This window comes from Chroicocephalus ridibundus, chromosome 11, assembly GCF_963924245.1.
Source record: "Chroicocephalus ridibundus chromosome 11, bChrRid1.1, whole genome shotgun sequence".
Taxonomy (NCBI): Eukaryota; Metazoa; Chordata; class Aves; order Charadriiformes; family Laridae; genus Chroicocephalus; species Chroicocephalus ridibundus.
In genome coordinates this window covers 9,368,090-9,387,362 of record NC_086294.1, presented here as the reverse complement: position 1 = coordinate 9,387,362, position 19,273 = coordinate 9,368,090, and the positions used below count along the sequence as shown (strand labels likewise).

The 19,273-nt window shown below is 37.7% G+C and overlaps 1 protein-coding gene across 4 annotated transcripts in view; it reads left to right on the top strand.

Moving 5' to 3' along the window:
- FABP6 (fatty acid binding protein 6) overlaps window positions 1-19,273 on the top strand; it is a 56,702-nt gene that overhangs the window by 6,934 nt on the left and 30,495 nt on the right. The window contains exon 4 of one of the 4 annotated variants that reach the window (XR_010072894.1): window positions 1,444-1,591. The exons of 2 other annotated variants lie outside the window; for them this stretch is intronic. The gene's annotated coding sequence lies outside the window, so the exon portion shown is untranslated. Of the gene's footprint in view, window positions 1-1,408; window positions 1,592-19,273 lie in introns of all 4 variants that reach the window. One more of the 4 variants, XR_010072895.1, reaches the window with a different exon arrangement.

Sequence of the window (19,273 nt, the reverse complement as noted above, 5' to 3'; positions counted from 1 at the left end):
AGGGCCAGTCATTGCTGATACAGCTGTATTACATAGCTTTAGTTAAGGTTTAATCCTTTGAATGGCTCTCTTTGAGCATGAAGATCTGCTCTAGGACTAAATTCACTTTTGTGTCTCTGTATTTTTAAAGTATTTGTCCAAGAATGAAGAAAATTATTCCTTCAAGGAAGCTATTCCAGAATAGGGATTGGGGAGTAGCCTTTAGAGTGTTCCAGGAGGTACTGTCTTTGACTTGAAATGTAAAACAAGCAACAGAAGTATTTGGGCAGCACCTCTGAAAACCATATTTACTATTTACTGATGGTCACCCGTGTTTTGTGGAAAGAAATTGCATTGAATGTAGGGTACCTGGAAAAAGCAGTAATCAAATAATAGTTGTTATTAATCTGAAACATTAGACTTCTAGTTAAAAGTACTAAATATTATTTAACAGAGGATTCTGCACATTATTATATTACTCTATTTTTAAAATATCTGACATCACATCTGTTGTTTAGGATTCTCTGCTGAATGTTTTGGTTTAATATTAGTTGTTTGCAGAGTGTTGATTAGATGTTAAAGTAATTCTTTTCATTGATGCTGAATAAGTTTACGCTGCTGCAGGTAAAGAACTATCTAGGAGGTTCACTGTCCTTTTGAACTCTGAAGTAGAGTACGTCTATATTCAAATTTGTGTTTAATGAAATAATGAAGGGGCAAAGATAGGGACAAAAAGTGTCTTATTTGGATAGGGTAGCCAGAACTGTTACTTACAAGCTGGATTATGTTTGATTTTTGTGAGAAAATAGGCAATCAGTTGCATACGTGTCAGGGAGGGGAGGGAAATGACTGATATGGAAGTGGAAAGAAAACATTTTTAGGAGGGCATAACTGTCACTTTGTTTTTCTTTCTTAGCTGATATAAGGTGGAGTACTGAAGAAGTTTGAAGTAAAAGAGCTTGTTGGGGCTTCTGACTATTTCCTAGTGTGTTGTTTGGTTGGTTTTTTTCTGGCTTGTTCCCTCGTCCCCTTATTTCTAGGAACATGCTAGCTAGTTAATATTACCAATTTTTGAATTAGAAGAAACTTACGCAACAGTCTTTTTTTTTATCTGTAAAATTGTTCCCGAGTCGTGTCTTCTCTGCAGTATTTTCTATGTACTTGTGTATGAATTACATGCACTTTATTAGCTCTTGTTTTCCATGGCAGTGCACAACACAAGCAGGCAGCAGCATTGCTCTCCTCCCCGATAATGTATGGCACCTATCCCTTGGGCTCAAGGGCTGTTTCACAAATGCATCTCACGTTGGTTTGACACAAGCTACCTAACAGGGGTACAGAGATGGAAATGTATATTTGGGTGCTATATTGCCTAAGGAGTTTTTTGTTTGTTTAGGGGGTGTTTGTGTGTGTTTGTTTTATTTTTTAGTTTACCTTCTGATTAAAGTCCTTTCAAAAATGCAGATTGCAAGGTACATGGAGGTCTCTCTATATGTTTGTATGGAGCACAAAACGATTGGATCCAATCCTGGTTGTAACCTTTACCTGCCACCGTAATACAAATAACTCTGCAGCTTTTCCTGCAATACCAGAAAGCCTGTTTGTATCACAGGTAAGCCTGTTGGATTTTATTCTCCAGCCCATAGTATAACTGCAGTCTTGTTCTGTCATGATCCCTGCCTGCCTCCATGCAAAAATACCCATCTCAAATTAATGGCTATGTTGTTCAAGAATTAGTTGGTTTGCTGTAGGTTGTGGGTTGAAACAAGTATGCTACTGACATGCCTGTAATGCATTGGTGATATTATCACTGGAGCTAGGATAAATCGAGAGGCCTAAACTCAAGTATAGGTAAGTTAACATGGTAATTAATTTAGAATTTCTCATAGAAGCCTTTGGGCAAATTACAAAAGTCTCTTTTGCCTTAAATAATATGTCAAAGCAAGTCTTTTGTTCTTTGGTTGTGGAAACACAGTAGTGTTTCTGAGGTGGTTTTGCATCTGTAGAAAAGCTCTGTTGACCCCAAGATCAAGAGAACTTCCAGCTGTTGAAGTGTGATTTTTCCTTACCTGTGTTCCCTGAAGATAAACCTCATGTCAAACAGGGATAACAGGAATGGTAAAATACTGACCTTAATTACTTACAGAAATGGGAATCCTACATAGTCTATTCTCATTTAGGTTTTTGTCCTGTCAGAACTTAAGAAGGTGGGACAATAGAGGAAACAGAATGGACTAGTAATCGTTTGGAACCATTGTACTTCCTGAGCTGAAGCAAGCAGCTGCCAGCACATCTTTGACACTCTGTCCTTCTCTTTGTCACTTATTTGTAGCCTCAGCTTTGCTGGCTGTGAAATATATGGACAATAACTTTTCATTCAAAGACGCGTAATGTGGTTTAATTATAGTGTATGTTTAAAAACAACTTGGGGATGAAAAGTGCTGTGTAAGTGCTAAATGTTATCCTCGACAAAGACACAGTAACCAGATAATTAGTCTCTAAGATGCCTCTAGTTATTCCATAAATTACGAATTAATTTCTCTCCTTAAATTAAGAGTTATTGACACATTCAGCTTTTTTTGCTAATTGGTTTACATGACCAATTGGATGTATTTCAGTAAAACGGCTGGTGAAGGCAAATGTGTTTTCCAGCTAGACATTGCCTTATATGCAACAATTATAAATGGATTGGCTACAAATCAGAGCTAAGCACTGCAGTAAAGTCAGCAAAATAGAACAAATTTGTGTTGGGATTTTCTAGGTAGATTTCAAAAGTGTGCTTACGATTGGGAGTCACTCTTGAAGTCACCTTGATTTCACAGTTTACCTATCTCACATCCTTGTCTTTTTGTCCGCATGCCATTCATAACTGGTATGTTTTGTAATTGGAACCTTCTTTGAGTGTACCGTCTACTATCTATCCAATGACTTGAAAGTCATAAAATGGAGACATTATGGAGCCCATAATGTCTGCCCTGAGTGGAGGATTCCACACTAACTTGGTTCCTGCTGCCTCTCTTGTGATACAGTTTCGAAACGGTTCAAAGGGAAGGGGTGTAGCATAAATGACAACGTATCCAAGCTTTTCAAGCCTTTTCCCCTTGCTTAAAAGGGGCAAACAAAAGTATTGAAGGCTGTAGTGTACTGCTTAGCCATGCCATCCAGTTAGGCTCTCAGTTAAAAAAAAAAAACAAAACCAAACAACAAACCAACCCCTCAAAAACAACCACACAAAACAAAATAAAAAAAACTTTAAAAACTCACTGACAAAAAAAAGTAAAAAATAAACAGCTGGTATTGAGATCTGCAGTTCTCATGTGAGGGAGGGAAAAAGCCACACTGAGCTGGAATCTTCCCATGCCATATAATCACATCAATATAAAACTATTCAGGGTAATATTCATTTCTGATAGAATTCCGCTGACTTCTTAATCCAATTACACTGAGGATGAATTTGTCCCTCATGGTGTCTGCAAGCACACACACAAAAAAGCACTAACAACAGTTGGAGAGGTCATGGCCCATTTGTGTATGCTAATGTCTCTGTGCCTGATGTGCACATTTCATCTCTTTATCAGATGCTCTGTTCTCTGACTAAAATTAGAATAAAAACTTGCAGTTAGCAATTTTCAATGCCAGACTTTTTTTCCTGGAATTTTTTTGGTAACATTTTGCTAAAGGGTTGGTTCTCATTCCTTCTTTGTCTATCTGTTTCTCTTTTATTTCTGTCTTTCCACAGAGTTCCCTTTTATCCACCTTTTTGCTTCCTCAGGCCTTATCTGACGTGCATGGTTTACCAAGTCAAGAAATGCTGTCATCACAGACAAGTATTTTCAGCTCTTCTGATCTTGAAAATGTACCTCAGACTGTATGTGTCCCTGTCTACTCTGTGTGTTCTTGCATTCTTGATAAAAATAATAAATGGTCCCTAGTGTTTAATAAAAATGACAAGTTTATTATTAATTTTAAAATATCACAGGTATTGAGGGGGAATAATTAGGGAAATAAACTACAGAGGTTGCTCTCAGTCAGCCTTTTGGAGAGGAGTTGGAAGGAGAGAGTTGTTCTGTCCTTATGTCCTTACTTCCTTTGGAAGACAGTACAAATTTTTAGCTATTCAAATAAGGTCTTCCTCCCCCAAAATGATGACTAGCTGAGGAGTTGTTGCCATCTTGTCAGTAGCCTAGGGGTATGCGTATAGCATTCAGCAGCTGAAGCTAAGTGCTGTCATCCCACCTCATCTTTAAGAGTGAAGTTAATCTTGCAAAATCTCTTCATTTCTTTGCCATGTGCTGAACAGCTTTTCATTTGGATCAAGAAATGTGTGGTACTTGGAGTTTCAGGTGGGAGTACCTTCCCTCACCTAATAAAGAATAACTATGCTATAACACCGTGTTGTCACACGCCTTAATTCTATTAGCAATTTTGTGTTTGGGCCACTGTCTAACCAGGCTTAGTTAGCTTAAAGTTGTAGGGACCTTTCTTTGCCAAAACGCTATGAGCATTAAGTATGTAAGGGAGAAAATGCTGAACTGCTTTCAGGACACAAACATTCCCCTGTGCATTGACAGCAAAATATGCTTGGCATGCAGTGACTTTCAGTGCTCCCTGAAATAAGAGCACTTAAAAGATACAGTCTGTCCACAAGACTGCAGAGTTCAATCATTAACACAGTGAAATGACAATGTGAATGTTAGGTCCTGATGGCTAAGATATCTGCACTTCTGACCACTCCAATTCTTTCTAGATCTTAAACCATTTTGCTCTTTTCAATATATGATGTTGTGTTCTCTTACATTTACATTACAGATTTTTATTCTTGTCAGTGTCTCATGTTCTGTTTTCTTGTGGACTTTAAGTTGTAGAACCTGTTATGCTAAATGTATTTCAAAACAAGGAAAAGTGTATCACCTGTATCTTATGCATACCTGATATGCATGTTTTCTTACCGTTACTTAATCAAATTCCAGGTGGGATCAATTTATGGGTATTCAGGCTCAGCCTATCTTCCTGTCAGACCCCGTCAGTGATACCCAGCGTGGTATTTGGCAATTGACTTCCTTTGATAAAATCTGGTCACTTTTTAGTTGCTCTTACCAGGTTATCTTGTAACTTCTAACTCCGAGAAAACACTATTTGCAATTTTTTTGCACATCAAGAGAAAGAATCCTTCAAGCTAAGAGCTTGCTCTGTTATCTTTCAAGGGTGTGCTTGATTGTCAATTGTTGGGAAATTGTGTTGCCCTCATTCAGAGACTGCCTTTAACTCAAGCCTTATAGCCATAGAAGAAACATTCCATCATCCCCAAAATAAAATAGACTGGGGTTCTGATACCGTAATCAATAAACCACTGTGGTTTGTTATGTCAGGGTAAGTGCTTGGCAGCTGGTCCTCAAAACTATGTCAGAGATGATTAACATAAAAGATTTGATTATTCTGTCAATGATAAGGACACATGACGATCAGTGGAAAAATTTGCAAGATGGTAAATGTTGCTTGTCCAAAAGTTTTAGGTATGTAGAGTTGGAGTGATGCAGTCAAAATGGAAATTCTAAGAAATTATTTTCATTGGTCATGTCACAGACAAGTCAATAAAATTACAAATGCCAAGGTATAATAGCATCTCTGTCACTGTGTCATTCAGCCTGTGTTTAGCCATGACTTCTGCATATCTAGCTATAGACAACTCTAAAGACAGAAAATGAATGTAATTAGAACTAATCTTGATAATTTACAAAACATTGTTTGTTCCTTTTAACTGCACTGTGTAAGATAAGAGTGGCTGGATCTTGTGTTTGAGCTCCTGAATTCGTTGTTTGTCATGATTATTGTCTGTGTCCTACTTGACAATTGAAGCCAATGGAAGTTTTGCGAAAGCATAATGCGCAGAACTGGGTTCTTGTTTATATTCAGAGAGGATTGTGTTGTTAGCAGGAATTCTTGAAGAGTTTTGACAGGTGATTTGGGGACATTGAGCAGGGTTTCAGAGCATTTCAATGGAATTCGAACTAATACGTTATAGGGCTGGGCATTACAAGGACCTAAGCAGGAAGTCTGTGTTGTCTTACAGAATGTTTTTACCCATGTCACACAGTTTTCCAGAGCTGTCCGCAGTCCATGGAGTCTGACGGCAAGGCTGAATTCAGTGAGAACTTTGTGAATGTGCTTCTGTCAGAAAGCTGGAATGGGGTTCTTCAGTTTTTTGCAGTTCTTCCATTGGTCAAGTGGCTTCTAAAGCTGCAAAAGCCCAATTTTTATATTCCTGAGGTTATCAGGAATGCTTGCTTTTTTGTCACGTACCAAAGTCCTGTCTTTTTCTTTCTGGGAAATATCAACCTTGGTCTGGAATCTACCGAGGCTCTATACCGTTTTCTACATAGTATCTTGCAGTATCTGTAGGCCAGGAGTTTCAATGCTGTAATTAAAGCACATAACATTGTATTTTCTAGGCAAATGCTCAGTGTGTTTTTTTAGTTTGGTCATACTGGTTTTTTTGGTTCGCTTTTTGTTACTGGCTAATTTAAATACTAGAGAATAAGTTATGAAGTAAAGTACTACGCCTGCCTTAGGGAAGGAAACTTGAATAGTGGTGCTCAGTAGGTACTGCAGATTTTTAAATGGAAGTAGAAGGCATGAAAATAGTGCAGAATGTTTAAACACACTATGTTATTTCACTGCGGTAATAGCAGTAATGTCTGATCTTGAATTACATACGAAGGATGATGCAGTATTAGTATCCTTTCTAACACGAATTCTTTTATTTCTGGAGTTGTCAAACTGAAACTTTCTCTTCCCATCCCCCAGCAAAAAATAAAAAGAAAAACGCAAGTCTTCAACAACTGTTTTGCCATCCTTGTGAGGAAATATGTTGGTGTAACTACGCCACATTTCTCTATAGTTGTTCTAATCTAATTCCCCATGTGGAAGCTTATCACAGAATAAGGGCCAAGTCTGCAGTACCAAGGGTATGCTGATGTAGCTGTATAGCACAGTTTATTTCAACAGATGGAGTTCCTTCCCCACTACAGCTAAAACCACTATGCTGAATAGTACATACTCTACTAGGAAAAGATACCTTTGCCAACCTAAATTTATTTCTATTCACTGGAATGGTAGGTTAGAAGTGTATTTGGTTTTCTTCATGCTTCTAGGAGGCATAGTTAGGCTGCAAAACGATTGAGAACTGATTTAAAAATGCATTTTTCCCAGCATAGTTTATACAAGTTCGAAAAACATAGAAATTAAACTGGAATAGAGATACTTCATTCTGAAAAGGAAGGACATATTAATGGCTGTTTTTTGTAAATTATAGGATTCCTCTCTTTAGGCTCAACCTAACTAATGGAATAAAAAGAGAAGGAAAACTGTTAGAAAAAAAATGAACTATACCATGTCATTCTATTTATTATAGGGGAAAGACTGGGAATGATTTAAAACTGCAATACTGCTTCCAAGAAGTCTGCATTTCATACAAGGTTCAGTCTTTGTGTTTTTGAGGTCTGCAGTCTAGATAGTTAATGTTGGAGCACCACTGACATTTAGCATTGCTTTCACCCCCCGTCATTGATTACTACGTTGGTTAGATGTTATGTTTACTGAATGTTCCATCACCAGTTCTTGTACTTCAGTCTGTTACATGTCTGGGGGTGGTCAGTTTGTTCTGATTTGGCATCCATTCAAATGACAAAAGTGTTCTGAAATGCAACTTGAATTTCATGATGTATCTTGTCAAGTGACACATTTCTGTAGTAAATAAGGCATGGTGAATCATACAATGCAATGCGAGGGTCCGTGTCCCAAAAGAATTAACAAAGTTAAATCATGCTGTCTTAACAGCAATGGAGAAGTTGCAGTTAGGATTTTGCATAAAAGCCAAAGCAGCCAAATATCTTAGTGAAAGGGAAGGAACAGAAGAAGGAAGGAGAAATTGTCTTATCCTCTCTGAGATGCAGAATCAAAGATGTGAAAATCAGTATTGTTTAAAATTCAGTAATTGAAGCGTAATCAATCATCACAAAGCATCCTCCATACCTTTGAGGAAGATGCATTTAGGAGAAACTTCTGTTTTGATACATTTTTGTTGTAATATGATTGATACAGTTAATTCAGTTGCCTGGTGCTATCAAATTACTTTCACTGAGGCTCTCTTGAAAAAAGATAGTCATAGGGTTTTTTAGGTTAGATGTCTAAACTAGATGGCTCCATAAGAAAAACTACTTATCTAAACTTTTGTGTTATTCTGAGTAACTTCATTTTTCAAAAAGGTTGCCCTCATGCAAAAAGTTAGGTGGTTCTGAAGGTCCTCAAAATGAGTAAAGACTTCAATCATTTGGCATTGATACCTTTAGCTGATGAGGTGCTGTGATCAAATTGTAGACAGGTCAAATTCTGCTCCTTTAGGATTTGCATACTAAGTTTTTTCCAAGCCTAAATCCAATCCATTACTTCTTTTTCAATAGAAATCTTGTCCTAACGATTGCATGTTTCACTGACTGTGTAATCATAAGTAGTACATTAGACTTTAATATTGTAGCATTTTTTGTATTTTTAATAATCCAACTTTTTTGTAATAAATTTGTTTGCTTGTTTTTGAGGATTACATTCTTTGATCTCTGCTCAGGCAAAATTCCCATCGATTTCAGAGGGGTTTGCCTGGCAAAGAACTGAGCAAGTAGGCAGTAAAGCCCTTTGAATTTTGCCCAATGTTTTTCACCTGGTGGGTTTATCTCTGTGGTACAGTGAAATTTTTGTGATTGTAATGTTTTTTTTCCTCTATGCCATAAATTTAATATAAAAGGGATTCATAATGCTAATTATGTTTTTCCCTCAGAATAAAATCAGATTGGCTGATTGATGCAAGCTTGGACCAGTGATAGACCAGATAAATACTGCTTCTGCAATTCAGATTGGAGGCCAGGAATTCTTTGTCACATCAGGAGAGAGACTGTAGTTACAATTTGACTATAGTTTTGGTTTTTCTACGCCAATCTCAATTTGATTCTAATTTTTGAAGTCACCCGGGGTGAGTCAGACCTGGGCAAGCCAAAATAAACTCTTGAATAATTCCCAAATGGTGGAAAAAATGAATCAATTCAGAGGGCTAAGCAAGTAGAGACAGTCATTATAGGCACAAAGCAACCACAGCGCTTTATATGGTTCAATGGGAGAGAAGGTCCATCCGGTGAGTCAAGGTGGAATATAGCTGGATTTCAGGGCTCTTCTGTTAGCAGAGCTGGTGAATGTCCAGAAGAGAGGTACAAGAGCTACGAATGGGGAGGAAAAATGGACTGATACTTATGTTGTGTGATTGCTTTTGGATTAAAGTAAAGCAATACACCCAAAACGGAATAGGTTTGAGCTGTGGCTTGGACTTGAACATTCTTTTGAGGGCATACTAGGATAATTAACAACATGGAAATAGGCAGTGGACTTTAAACTGTGAAGGCAGGTGTTGAGGCTGTGACATGTCTTATACATTGAGAGCACAGTTCCTTGCATTCATTAGCATTTTTGTTGCCAACTGTATTGGCCTGGGTGCACATATTGCAATTGATAATTGTGCTTTCTTGATAGTTCTGGGGAAATCTGTGCTACTGTCATATACCACGGGGAATAGTTACGATTCTGCAGAAACTGCTGTTAGCTGTGGGAAAAATTCTCATGCAGAGACCTAGGAAACAGGAGAACTAGATATAACACAGTAACATATTAAAGTCATGTTTAAATACGCTTTATTTTTCGATAGTAGTACTTCCTGGCTGTTCATGATTATAGGCAAAATACAGTGCATGTGCTGAGTCAAGAATCAAGAAGAGTCACGAATACAGAGTGGGGTCTATGAGTATGGTTACAAAATTTGGTGAAAATTCCTTATATAAAGGCAGGACCTCAATGATAATTTTAATTTACAGTTAGGTATGTACCAAGACAAAATCCTTTGCTTTTAGCTCTTTTCTTCTCATTTGTAGCCTATTGCTGCTACCTCATTACTGCACTGTTCTTTGCTAGTGCAGTAAATCTGGAGACCTAATGGTGCACAAGCCCCTTTGAGGACAGCACTGACTTTTAAAATATTCATTTCTATGCGGATCAGGGATATCCCAGTCTGGCTGTAATCAGAAGAAGAAGGAAGGAGACAAATAATCACTGAACATGACTGTTTAGGGAGCAATTTCTGTCAAAAAAACAATCATCAGCCAAGGGTGCATACGAGCTGGCCTTGCACCCCCAAGCACAAGTAAGAGTGATGTGGGCTTGTTTGATGGCCATAATAGTATAATTGCTTCTTTCTATTCCTTCATCCTCTAGCCAGCTGCTTCTCCTTCGCTGTGCTGAAATGCCTGTTGTTTCTCTCTGCTCACTGCTGAGTAATGTAGGGCTAGTGAAAGGTGCTGCACTGACAGCACTGGGATGCACTTCTTTGTTTATACGCAGAGTGCAGGTATATCACGAGCCCTGACAGTGCCCCTTGCTGAACTGGTGAGACACAGCCCTGACCTGCAGGGACAAATCGCAAAGCAGAGGATCCTTCAGGGCAGTTCAGTTCTTGGTTATTCTTTTGTTTGTCAAAATGGTGCCAGCTGAGGTACTGAATTGCATGTTCTGGAACAGTAGTACAACTCTGCTTCCAGGCAGTGATCCAGACAGAGATCAGTTCATAGACTGAGTTATTCCAAATGGAATAGACCTTTGTGCTATGAAATCAGTTTGCAGCAAGTCTGCAGCCACTGGGAGTTGAACTAACTACCAAATTTATCTCACCCAGGCTTAATGAACAGTCATCAGGTAGTAATGATCCTACCAATCTTGATTTAAATGTAAGTTATAGCAGGGGTTGGATTTCATGTCCCTAGAGTAATTTCTTGTGCCATCCAAACCTCATCAAAGTGTCTTGGTGAAAATGATTTAAGCTAACATGTTGTACTGCATGTTGGCAAGCAGCTAAGGGAACCCATGCATCAATTACCGTGGCTCAGTGGTAACGTGTTAACTCACAGTAACTTCCTTGTGTGCCTCAGTCCTGTGTTTTATTCCGACAGGGGCATAACTCTAGGTGGTTTTTGTTGGGGTTTTTTTGTTTTGTTGTTTTTTTAGGATAACAACACTAGTAAGGGTGTGTCCATCAATGCCACCTTCAGTGGGTAAACCCTAGATTATTTATTTTGAAGAGAGATACTATGATAGTGAAGAAACAAACAACCAAACAAAAATTATAAACTCATATCTGACCCCGTGTGAAAAAATAATACAGAGGCCACAGCAACTCCAGAGCTGGCTCAGCCAAGCAATGTCACATAAAGCTCTCTTTCTCTTTAATTTTTTATTTGGATCATGTCTGTATGTAGGTCACAGTGACTTAAAAGAGAAGGCACTGACCAGACAAAGCCAAACCTTTCAAAAAATACCATTATTACAGGAGAAGGATTCTTCCTCAGACAGAAGACTGAAAATTAGTACTGAAAGGATTTCACTGTTCACTGCTATTTCAGTTAGTTGTGATTCCAGTTACCAGCAACTGAGCAGAGAGGGGACCTGCAGTGGTTGTGTTCTCAGTTTGCCTGTCTCCTGCTTGTAAGCTTATCCAGTGCACAGCAGCAAGATGCTATGAAGCCGATTCAAGCCATTTCTCTTCCTGCCTTTTTGTGCTGTGATGACCCCTAGCTTGAGCATCCTTTCTCAGGAGTAAGGAAGAGATGTGAAACGTCTCACTGCAGCTCCCCATACTGCTCTACATTTCTGCTTTTCTTCAGTCCCTAATTACAGGGTCTGGCCAAAAACCTCTCCCGCTGCTGCCACCCTTATGAGCATCACTCAGTGGCCAATAACCACCCTAGTGATTTTGTGCTTATCTGCAAGAATTACTCCTGTATGCAGGGACCCACGTAGTCCATACATCTTTTCTGAGCAAACTGTTTTTCAGCTTTGAGGAGCCTGAAGAGGGGAGGGAAAGTAGATCTTCTGTCTAGCCCTCTGGTCAGCCTTTGTGCAAGCACAAGAATAGCAGCATATAACAATAATCTAATAAGGATTTCTTCTAGGAGAGGAAGCTGGAGGCAGTGATGCAGCTGGGAGGAGTTAGGGCACAGAAGGTCTAAATGCCTCTGGCCAAAGAGCTCTTGGTGAAACTTGGGTTACAAATAGTAATGCTGTGTGGCAACAGTGCACATAAACCCTACAAAATCAAGATATAAACTGGGCCTAAGACTAGAAATCACTTGTAGAAAAGCTATATAGAAATGCAGGATGATGTTTTTGAAATCAACAGTGGAAACCAGTAGATTCTCCTTGGCTTTAAAATCTATGTTATGCACCCAGATTTTGTATCACAGTCCATGCATGTGTGATTAGCAAAATTTAGGTGTTTTTTTTTTTTTAATGCCGCTCTCTGGAGATAGCAATAGAATGATTTTTATATTGAATCATCTTTTTACAAAGATTGGGACTTTTGAGACATATATGTTCTCAGAAGATGATGTTCCTCTGCAGAAAAACGTTTCTTTTTATTTTGAACTAGAGTGGTCTTTTTGATACTTTTTTAAGTTTTCAATTTTTTTTTAATTTTCTGTAATATTTTCAAAATATGTTGATTTTATCATTTCACCAAATTACTGTTATAAAGCTATTATTTAATTACTACATTTTCTAGTAAGCTAAGAGTTTTGGTAAAATAACTTTGTCAAAGTTCATTTGCATAGTAGTAAACAAAAAAAAATCAATGTGATTGGCACTATTTTGAATACTTGGAAAAGGAATTGACTTTATAAGTGGTTTAAAATATTTGAAAATTATTTTCCAGGTTTGTGCCAAGTATAACTTTTGAGAGAGATGTGGCAAAGAAGTGGAATCTGTTTCATGCTTGTATTTTCCTGCTATGTTGTAAGTTTCATTTGTGGACAAAGGACATTTTTCATTTGGGTCACCAGCCAAGGTAGAAATGGTTATATTGTCAGGGACTCATAATTTAGCCTGGAAGGGACCTCCAGAGGTCATTTAGTCTGACCTCCCACTCAAAACATGTCTAGTTAAAGGCATGATGCCTTAAACTTTACATGGTATGGGCCATCTTTACTGGAGTCTTGAATAGTGCCAGGGATGGAGATTCCACAACCTCTCTGGCCTACCTGTTCCAGTATTTCACCAGTCTCATGGTTTTAAAAAAATAAATGAAAACATAATAGGTAGTATAACTTCTCATATTCTGTTATGTCTGTTCTTCCTCCTCTTATCACCATGCCTCTGAGAAGTGTCTGACTCCATCTTCTCTCTTTCCTCCAGTGAGGTAGCTGTAGAATGCGATAAGGTCTTCCCTCCGTCTTCATTTCTCCGAGCTGAAGAGACCCAGTTCTTTCAGCCTCTCCTCATACGTTGTACTTAAGTATTAGCGTTTCCACAGGTGGCAAGAGGAAAACGGCATAAAAATGTGGGCAAACCAGAAACTTAGCCTTCTAAATATAGCTTTAGTTGCTGTTAATTATGAAGTGTTATATTGCTGATTCCAGTATTGCTCAGTGGGAGACCTGCTCCCATTCTGTATTAGCTCTATTTTTCCATACGTTAGCCTTCATTCCTATCTTCTTTTCTCTGTTTCAGCATTTTTGTTTCTCCCCTATCCCATCTGCCAAAATGAAAGTAATGAAATAGTTAATATTAGTCTGTTAATCATCACAGACTTGCATAAGCCTAACATTCAAAGGAGATTAATAGAGCAGGATAAATTATATTTATTTCTCTTCAAACAAGCGTCTCAGCCTGCCTGTTTTACAGGCTCCAGAATGCAGTAGGATAGTGGTTTATAACCAGCATATCCTTGAAGACTATCCCATATTCACAACAGAAACTCAACAATCTTAAGACAAGGTGAGAACTAATTTTCAGATGTGCTAAGCAGCAGACACAGCAGACACACAGACGTCACTCTCTGACCTTGAGAAAAGCACTAGCTGAATTCCTCTGGCCTTTGCAACATGCTATTTGTAAAGGATATTGGCAGCTTCAAGAGAAAAGTGTACTAGATCTGTAAAGAATTGGTAATTAATAATCACAAAGGGTTGAAGAAATTTATATTTCAATCCTCGGAGACAGACCTTGGAGTTCAAATCAATATCAGAATGTCCTCATCACACTTTCTGAGGGATTTTTATGATAAAGCCTGATCTTTCTGTCATCCTGTCTTTGCGTGCAGGAATCATTATCATGGCTTATTCTGAATGCAGAATTCTGCATTCTGCTAAGAAGCAAAATGAAAAAAAACCAGCACAATGAAAGCAAAAGACAGCCCACCTTGAACCAAGGCAACGTTGTGTTGCAAGGCCATCCTTAGCAACCTGAAGCTGAACAGAGCCCCTTTGTGTTAACAGAGCATAAACTCAAGCAGAGATGATAGTGGCTTGTTTACGGAATCTCATCAGGTTCTTCTTGCAAAAAAAGCTTTGAAGGTTGGTGTAAGACTTGCTGTTAAACCAGCACAATATAGCATTTTCAATCAATATATTTAATAGTCTGCCTATATCTAGAATTTTTTAAATGCAGTAAAAATTCCAATATCATGCAGGAAGAGCTTAAGTATTTTGGTTTCTTCAAATCTGCTGGGTTTTAGGACACAAGCTGCAACTAGCCTTATAAGCTACAGATTTTGGCACTGAAGTCCATCTGTGGCATATTTGAACCTTTATTCGTCAAAGAAGCAGAATTAAAGCTTTATCACTAGATGGCAGTATGACTTATGACACAGATGTCTCTACTGGATTTTCAGAGTCTGCTCTGAAAGGCCATGTCTGCTCTGGAGGAACATTCACAGAAATTCAGACTGGTTTTAGAACCACCTCAGCATGCTCACCAGGGGAGTCACAAGGATAACCCTGGGCACTAGAATCCTGCATTAATGGTGCATGCAATTGTTTTTTAAACTTTGTGCAAATTTTGTCAAAGTATTTTCTCTCTGAGGACCCAAATATTGGGAAATATAAACAATTTCAGATTGTTGTAAAATATGCAGTGAGATGTTACTGTGAATCATACACATCAAAGCGCAGCTGAAGCCCAAAAATGTACTTATATGCAAGGAAAAATGGCTTTTCTCATACTTTAAGAAAAGAATTGCATCCTTCTCTGCTTCACACATTTTCAAACTCTGTTTTTGCAGAGTGTATGGCAAATTATAAACACTGCACTAATGTAAGGAAAAATTCACTCAAATGCTGGTTTCTCATGTTTGCCTTTGAGATTCTTTAAGACAAAATCCTTGTTTGCATGGCTTACTGGGGCAGAAAACAGCTTAACACCATCACCAGGTAGCTGTCTGTTCCATCTAACTCTTCTGTTCAGGTGAGCTGCAGGAGAAGAGAATAGAGGAAAAGCTTTAGAGAGTGAAGGAGATGGGAGGAAATTAGCAAACATGATTTTAAAATATAAGAAGTCAACTGCAAAGCAGATGTGCCTTTAAAAAAAAAAAAAGTAGTATCTAAATGAACGTTGCCTTTAACAGAGATTCAGGAACTACAGCTGAAGGAATCCTTTGGAATAGCAGAATTTAACTATGGATGGGGTTTATGTGCACAAATAAAGCAGCAGGCTTTACAAGTGCAGTACGTGGAGGTTAATACACTTCAGGAAAATTGGTGGAGATACAGGGCAATGTGCTGGAGAAATCATTGCATCTAAAAGATGGAGGGGTGTCTACTGTTTTATCAGACAGCAGTGAATCAGGATTTCTGGCTATTAATCCCATCTCATATGACCTGGGGCAAACTACATAATCTGTATTTAAAATACAATACTACTGCTTTAATGATGGGAGAGCTGGGGAGCAGCAGTCTGGAAAGCAGGATGCATAATAAAGTATGCTGTGTTTATTCCGTGCATACTGAACTCTGAGTAACCCTTGCAGTAGAAGGAGTTCCCCTGGCAGGCCAAGTGGGGAATTTGGCCTTTCTTTAGCTCTGCAGCTTTGTGTATTTGCTTCAGTAACCGTTGATAATCCAGATACAGAGATGTTGACATTACAGAAGTAAAGATGCATGAAAATGAGGAAGTTGTGTAATTGAAGTATCTTAAGAAAGAAAAATAATTTTTTAAAATATCTTCCATGTTGGAAATAAGAAAAAGTTGTGTTGGCATTTTCAGTAGAAACAGTCTGTTTCAGAATCAAAAGATGTATTTCAATGTATTGGAATGACCTAGAGAGTTTTCTTTTGAGACATAGAAAACACTTATCTGTATTTCTAAATGGGGAATTGTCTTATTGCAGCTGAAAGTTAACCCCTTGCTCGGCACTCATTGCTAGCCGGTTTTTTTCATCATATATATCATGGAGTAAACTCTGCAATATATTAAAGAAAATGCTGTGAGTATCCCAAACTAGAGGGAAGAGGTGACGGGAGTAGGACTGCTACAGTCATTAAAAGGCACTTGTATATAATGCATTCATGGATTTGAAAACAAACATTTTGGATGTTTTAAAAATGTGTTTGTTTAAAAGCAAAGAAAAAATAAATATTTGTGTTTTTTCCAGTATTAACTGTGGTTAAAAAAAATCCAGAAGCAGCATGGTATGTAAAAATATTATTCCAACAAAAAATATAAACTTTTTTATATGTAAACTATGTATAAGCTTGCATGTTGAACAGAGATAATGTAATTCCAGATCTACACTGCAAGTTAGAAATATTTTCTAAGGAGGTAGCTTTAGTTTTACACATGATAAAACTAGGTTGGTCGTGGATATGGGAACAATTTAGACCAGACAAAGTGCTGGGGATATTTGAGACCCTTACATGTCTCTCTGGATTGCCGTCACTTTCAGCACATTGGTTCCTTAAAATAAACAAAAAACAAGACGAAGACAGAACCTTTTAATGTCTTTGTTCTTCCTTGAAACAGTACTTAATACTAATGAGTTTTTCTTTAAACAGTGTAAGGCAGAAACAGAGACAAATGGAAAAATCCTGTGTCCCTGTGCTTCAAAATGTGTTCATTTTTTTTGAATGACTCCTCACCAAGGTGAAGAAATCTTTTGTGTTAAGTAAATATGACAGAGTTCTACAAAATCCTGAACACCTTCAATTCCTGTTAGATTCTCAATACAACAAAATACCTTGTCTCACAAGACTAAATAGTAGTCTTTTATTAAGTAGATAATGTTTGTTGTTAAAAGTTCATCATTTTCTTCCTTATTAACCATAGGCTACACACCAGTAGCCTATGTTTAATAAGCCAATAATATGAGTAAAATTGAGAAAGGCAAATAATTTGTTTATAATTTGCTCTTTTTTAAAGAACTTTCTGTTTTATATGTTCCCTATATTATATGTCTGTAGATATTGAAAATCTCTCTTCTATATAGTAGATAACACTTAAAAAGTTATTTATTCTTTTATAACCTGATTTGTTTGGGAAGAAACAGAGCAGCTCTTAGCAGAATTCCTACAGAAAAAGAAGTTGAAACATGGTGTTAGTATTGTTCTTTATTGACTTCAGTAGACTTAGTTAAAGGCAAGCTCTGTGCAATATTTCTCCAAGAAAGCCTAAATCAACATCGTGTACATTAAACCATCAGTTGCTTCGTTTCTCAGCTGGAGCAAAGCATTCTGTGATGGTTACAGTGGCGTGAATACTGCCTGCTACCATGCAGTCGTAGGGCGCTGCAGAAGAGGTATGTGAGAAGTAGGAATAACTGTAAAATATGCAAGTTGGTTCAGCGCATACGAAAATGCGAGCTCTAGGACTGGTTTCAGCAAGTTGTCCAGCTATCATAACAGGCCTGTTACCATCACAGTCCATGCAGAACTCCAGTTTATGTTGTAGAAGCAGGATAAGTTCCTGAAACACTGAGTCCTGGCTTCATCCCATGTTCATCCTGCTGCCTTCTAAGCCTAATTTGAATAAATTACTGTACAAATTTTGTAGGTAACTGTAGCTGTAGACAGGAAGCTTCTGGAGTGTAATACTTTCCAAATACATTGTGGCTAAGAAAGAATTTGATTTTTTTTCTTGGTGGTGGTGCTGGCGTGTGGTGGTGACAGACTGTTGCATTCAGTTACTGTCATGGTAGAACAAGTTACCCACCCTGCTATCAGTTCCCACTAATTTTAAATGCAGGTACAGTGCACATTCATTTTATGTTGGTATGTAGGGTTTTTTCCCTTCTTTTGGTGATGACTGAGGATTGCTTAGAAGGCCACAGACATGTGACAAAAGTCTCCAAATTAGACTAGATTACCTTGAAGATAAGCTCCCATTTGGAGGTATGTTGTCCTGATGCGTCAGCAAGCACAATCATATAGATACTATCAAGTAATAAAATCTTTACAACACATCACGTGGACTGTGTAGATAAAGGGGAGATGACTATTGGGTTTTGGTCAGAAAAGTCCAAAAGAGTAGTTGTAATGATTCCTATCTTTAGCGCTGTCACCTACTAACTTTATTAGAACTACAGTTACTTTCTGTTAGGGACTTCTAGTATAACTATATGGAACAAAGAAATATATAGAAGTAGTATCTTTAACTCAGTTTGCTTTTACCAGAAGACTATGCACATAAGGTTGAATTATATATTTCATTTTAGTAACATTTTTTAAAATTGTCTGTATTAGACTAAAACCGTTGAGGTTCAAAATGTTCCATAGTGGCTCTTAATCCAAAGATGATATTTCAAAGAAATCTTAACAGGTTTGTGTGACCCTAATCGATAGAAGCCAAAATTATTTTTACTGTGAATTTTCAGATTACATGAGTCAAAACTGTCATAACAAAAATCTTCAAGTCTTCTTAAAAATTAATTCTTAAAATTTAAAAATCAAGTTAGCTTTCTATATCTGCCCATTTACCATTGACTAGATGCAATTGATAACATTTAGTATAAGATAACTAATTAAAGGAAAGAATACTGAAACAAGAAAAGAACTATCAGATTCACAAGAAGTTGCTGGTATCAATCTTACTGTAAACCCAAAACGTTTTAGTATGCCTGTTAATGATCTTAGTTTAAAAGCTGATGACTGTACCAATGAAACTTGTTGTAGAGCTGGAAAATGTTATATGTCCCAGTCACCTCCGTTCCAAAATGGTTATCTGAAATTGGAGTACGTGAAGAGGAACACATGAATGATAAGAGGAAGAAAAAGTCTGTCGTTTCAGAAGTGTCTAACAGAGTTTGGCATGGTTTGGCCCAATTTATTTACCCTGGCAAAAAAGATGGTGTAACTGCTCTCTAAAGGACTTTGGGGTAAACTCAGAGAAAGAAGTTCTACCTAAGAGAAGGGGCAATGCTGCCACCAGTACAAACAGGCTTAGA